This window comes from Diaphorina citri, unplaced genomic scaffold, assembly GCF_000475195.1.
Source record: "Diaphorina citri unplaced genomic scaffold, Diaci psyllid genome assembly version 1.1 scaffold50, whole genome shotgun sequence".
Classification (NCBI taxonomy): domain Eukaryota; kingdom Metazoa; phylum Arthropoda; class Insecta; order Hemiptera; family Psyllidae; genus Diaphorina; species Diaphorina citri.
Window position 1 is genome coordinate 125,793 of NW_007377487.1, and position 5,912 is coordinate 131,704.

General features: G+C 39.6%; 1 non-coding gene across 1 annotated transcript; it reads right to left on the bottom strand.

The window, feature by feature from the left end:
• Positions 1 to 806: 806 nt before the first annotated feature.
• Trnap-agg lies at positions 807 to 878 on the bottom strand. Its single transcript has one exon. It is a non-coding gene; the product is annotated as a tRNA-Pro (tRNA).
• Positions 879 to 5,912: the final 5,034 nt, after the last annotated feature.

Here is a 5,912-nt window from a genome sequence, read left to right on the forward strand (position 1 = left end):
TTGATTTCTCGCTCTCATAGTATTACGTATATTTCTTTGATATTTCTGCACCGATTTGCGGCGGTCAACTGTGGTACGGTCTCGTTAGAAGACCCATGCGTCCAGAGCTTTAGACTAACCTGAGAATTTTATGCCGAATCGACACATCCAGCTCCACAAAATACATCTTGAATCTCGTTACATGAAGTCACTCGGGATCTTCAAAATCTCACGCCTTTGGATGTCCATTGGATTGAAGACTCTACGGACCAAAGACTTATGAGACGCCAGCACTGCACTATCGTCTGCAAACAGAAAATAAAGAAGAAAAATCAATCAAGTTGGGAAATATAATTGGGAAAACAGGTATAATAAGATAATTAGGAAAATTCAGGAAAACATGCACACTGGTGATGATAATATTTAGCTAATGGACACAACGTGACTTTCATCAGTATAATAAAATTAGTATAAGTTCATATATGTAGGATAGAATCCGACATAACTATTGCCTCAGGTAATGTCTGAACGAACAGAGACTCCTCTTGTCTCGGGTAACTTTACAAAATATAAAAAACGAGAAAATTCTTCGATAGGAAAATTTTCGATCAGAATTTTCCTTCCAGCCCAAGGTAATAGATTCTGAAATAATAATGTGGAGATTTTTCCCCTGGTGGCTAACACTGTTTGGAGATTCCATGAGCAATTAATATCTTCTTCTTTTACTGAGTATTTTCTTACTCAAGTGTCAAATGATGGATATTTGTCTAATTGGAAAAGTAATCTATCCATCTGGAAAGTAAATGTGATAAAATCATCAAAAATTTGGGCTCGGCCGGGATTTGAACCCGGGACCTCTCGCACCCTAAGCGAGAATCATACCCCTAGACCACCGAGCCACGATGAGAATAGAAGGTAAAATAGCAGAACTCAATCAGAATACAAAACATTCTGTAGGTAATAAATTATTTTTAAGTGATGATAATAGATCAGTTGCGCTTACTTGGGTGATGTATCAAAGTCATGTAGCAGAAAAAATGAGGACCAACGGATTTTTTCTTTTTCTTCTACGACTTTTAGATCCCGAGATAAATCGATTAAAAAAATGCCGGTAAATAGTGAACTTTGACGTCACGGCATACGCTCCCGTAGGCGATGACGTCACATCAAATGTCCCGAGCAAAGCTCCCTTGCAGGCAACGCATTAATGTGTTTGTGCGCATACGTTTCTGCGCAGTTCTTTCTGCTCCTCCGCTAGCGCGCTTGCATACTGGCGCTACCTAGCGGACGAAAATAGCAACTGCGTTAAGTCTGACGTCACACATCTTCATTAGAACGGAAAATAAAAATTGAATTTTCGATCGTTTACAGTTATTTTTTCGGAGTTTTGACCTCAGATTTGGATTTTTCCGAACTTTTTACATAGGAATCGACCATTTATTCATAATTTTTACCCATTTGCAACTGCTCCATTATTATTATAAAATGCAGAAAATAAACAATACATAATACCTACTCACAGGTATCTACCTACTGGCAATTAAAAATATACCTATATGACTACTTGACATTGAAATATCTAAAGTAAACAAAGTAGGTAAATTAAAATAGTAATAACATAGGTCTTCAACTGGATACCATTTATAGTCAGTCTGAATCATAGTAGGAGGAATGTTTTCAATGAAATATTGTTACACCATGTTGCCAAAATGCATAAATACCAATTCACTACGGTTGAGAAAATATCAAATAAGGCACCATTGCTAATTCACTGAGGCCCAACTTAAGGCTTCCTTCTTTTGAGGATAGTACAATGTTGGAAAGTGCAATTGCTGAAAAAAGAAAATTCTGAACAAGCAATCGTAAATTTGAGAGCAATGTACTTATTGAACCACAAATGTCTGAAGAAAGTCAGATTGGAAAACCATTTGTGCCCGGCCAATGTCTTGCCAATAACTTCAAACGTTTCATATGTCATCAACGATATCTCACATCTCACATACTGGTCAATAATATTCTCTAGGTATTGATCTTGAATTTCGCGTTTTGAGAACAGTGTTGGGCAAAATTAAGACTCAAGTTTTTGTATCGTTCACAAATCAGAATGAATTTATATTGCTAAAACTGAACACTTATCAGCTTTCAAATACAGTTTGAATTGCACGTATTGATCTTGAATTTTGCGTTTTGAGAACAGTCTTGGGCCAACTTAAGAATCAAGTTTTTGTATCGTTCACAAATCAGAATGAATTTATATTGCTAAAACTGAACACTTATCAGCTTTCAAATACAGTTTGAATTGCACATACCCTAAAAAACATTACCTACCTAGTCTAATTTAAATTTGTTTTGTTATTTGCCATCAATTTTGTGAAATTTTTTAGAAGCTCAATTTCAACCAAGAGCCTTTGAAAATAGGGCTGTCAAATTATTACAGTTGGTCTTATTTTATTAAAATTGTCACATTATACAACTTTATACTAGCCTAGATTGTATATTGTATAATTCTCTCTAGTTATTTCCTGTGTCACTAACAAAATTATTTTGGTTCTTCTTAGGAAAATCTTTGTGTGCTAACAGCTAATTTTTTGTTTTTTTCCTGGGTGAAAGTTTATTAAATGAGTCATTGAACTAATATTTATTTAATTTTAACCTTCTTTTTTTCACGTTTTGTTACCTTTATTATATTGGCATTATGCATTAAATATATACCTATCTCATACTCGTATATTTATACTTTTCATGTTGGTTTCATTACTTTCGATTATTTGTTAGGTATCTTCATCTTCTATATCATTTTTTTGGTGCATGCCAATTTCCAAATTCAAACATAATTTTCAATTTGGTTTAATACCTACACCTACTGAATTTGGTGATACCTATAATACAGACCTCCTCTATACTCCTAACCAATTTAGACAACCACAACCTGTCTATAATATTCAAATGAGCCAAACAGATAACCACTTGGGCAACACCGAAAAAAACTAGTACCTAAGGACACCCATGTGAAGAAGTTAAATTCAAGTGCATTCGATACGTTACTGTTTACTTTCACTAGACCCTCGTATTCAATAAGTTTGAGCACCGAGTCTCAACCTGGAGGTGCTGGGTTCGAATCCCTGCCAGGGCGGAAATTTTATCACCAAACTTGTCCGTTCTTGGACTTCTTGTCCGTTCTTGGATAGGCATAGATGTAAAAGAATGTGCTTTCTAATGCGCCTTTGTATTAGAAAGCGGTCAGTACTGACATTTTTTCCCATCCTTTTTTTCCTTTCTCTATTTATTATTATTGTTTTATCTTTTTATTAATATAATTATTTTTTATTATTATTATTTTTGTCAACTTCATGTATGAAAGGACTTAAAATTACTCACTATTCACACAACGGCTGGTCTCTAATGCCAAGAGGAGAGGGAGGGGGGTTGGTTCCACTAGATTGGAGATGATTATTACTTACCTTGGGGTGAGGCATCAGAGATGGGAGGGGAGAGGAGATTAGTGGAGATGTTGGTTCCACTAGATTGGAGATGATTATTACTTACCTTGGGGTGAGGCATCAGAGATGGGAGGGGAGAGGAGATTAGTGGAGATGTTGGTTCCACTAGATTGGAGATGATTATTACTTACCTTGGGGTGAGGCATCAGAGATGGGAGGGGAGAGGAGATTAGTGGAGATGTTGGTTCCACTAGATTGGAGATGATTATTACTTACCTTGGGGTGAGGCATCAGAGATGGGAGGGGAGAGGAGATTAGTGGAGATGTTGGTTCCACTAGATTGGAGATGATTATTACTTACCTTGGGGTGAGGCATCAGAGATGGGAGGGGAGAGGAGATTAGTGGAGATGTTGGTTCCACTAGATTGGAGATGATTATTACTTACCTTGGGGTGAGGCATCAGAGATGGGAGGGGAGAGGAGATTAGTGGAGATGTTGGTTCCACTAGATTGGAGATGATTATTACTTACCTTGGGGTGAGGCATCAGAGATGGGAGGGGAGAGGAGATTAGTGGAGATGTTGGTTCCACTAGATTGGAGATGATTATTACTTACCTTGGGGTGAGGCATCAGAGATGGGAGGGGAGAGGAGATTAGTGGAGATGTTGGTTCCACTAGATTGGAGATGATTATTACTTACCTTGGGGTGAGGCATCAGAGATGGGAGGGGAGAGGAGATTAGTGGAGATGTTGGTTCCACTAGATTGGAGATGATTATTACTTACCTTGGGGTGAGGCATCAGAGATGGGAGGGGAGAGGAGATTAGTGGAGATGTTGGTTCCACTAGATTGGAGATGATTATTACTTACCTTGGGGTGAGGCATCAGAGATGGGAGGGGAGAGGAGATTAGTGGAGATGTTGGTTCCACTAGATTGGAGATGATTATTACTTACCTTGGGGTGAGGCATCAGAGATGGGAGGGGAGAGGAGATTAGTGGAGATGTTGGTTCCACTAGATTGGAGATGATTATTACTTACCTTGGGGTGAGGCATCAGAGATGGGAGGGGAGAGGAGATTAGTGGAGATGTTGGTTCCACTAGATTGGAGATGATTATTACTTACCTTGGGGTGAGGCATCAGAGATGGGAGGGGAGAGGAGATTAGTGGAGATGTTGGTTCCACTAGATTGGAGATGATTATTACTTACCTTGGGGTGAGGCATCAGAGATGGGAGGGGAGAGGAGATTAGTGGAGATGTTGGTTCCACTAGATTGGAGATGATTATTACTTACCTTGGGGTGAGGCATCAGAGATGGGAGGGGAGAGGAGATTAGTGGAGATGTTGGTTCCACTAGATTGGAGATGATTATTACTTACCTTGGGGTGAGGCATCAGAGATGGGAGGGGAGAGGAGATTAGTGGAGATGTTGGTTCCACTAGATTGGAGATGATTATTACTTACCTTGGGGTGAGGCATCAGAGATGGGAGGGGAGAGGAGATTAGTGGAGATGTTGGTTCCACTAGATTGGAGATGATTATTACTTACCTTGGGGTGAGGCATCAGAGATGGGAGGGGAGAGGAGATTAGTGGAGATGTTGGTTCCACTAGATTGGAGATGATTATTACTTACCTTGTGGTGAGGCATCAGAGATGGGAGGGGAGAGGAGATTAGTGGAGATGTTGGTTCCACTAGAGTGGAGATGATTATTACTTACCTTGGGGTGAGGCATCAGAGATGGGAGGAGAGAGGAGATTAGTGGAGATGTTGGTTCCACTAGGGTTGAGATGATAGTGGAGATGATTGTTCGGGATATATTGGTCACCTGGAATAGAAGAGAAGAAAACGAGATTTAAATCATAATCAAATCGTGAATTTATTCGTGGTAAAGCAGAGCCTTCTGTTGAATCAATCAATTTCCACGTTCAATCAATTTTTCACACGCCACTGATGGCTACTCGTATGAGAAGCTACTCAATTGTCCTCACGAGGTTGGGTTCACCCCGAATATCAAGCACAGAGCCGAAGAAACTTCCACCCCGCCGGGAATCGAACCGGGACCTCCGGCGTGCAAGCAGTACCAGAGTGCTCAAGTTTGTGTCGACTGAGGAGGAAACAGCTCAGGTCCATGGCATTTTATTTAAAGTCATTTTCTTCAGACATTTCATTTTATTTGTCTGTAATTCTCCACGAGCTCCCTGCTAGATTTATATTAGAAAAGTAACGCGTGAAGGTCCCGGGTTCGAATCCCACCATCGACAAAAATTTGAACTCGTTTTTCGATTGCAAATATTTCAACGGGTTTCTTTCTGGTGTCGTGTTGACCCAGCACCTAAATGGGAAGTATTGTGTCTCTTCTCGCCCATCTGATGAGAGGCATACTACGGGATGGGCATGCTACGACACAGGTCACATGCGTCTAATGTAGCAGTTGTTTCATTGCTACGAAATAAAAACGGCGGTGGAACACTCATCTTTAAAAAAAAAAA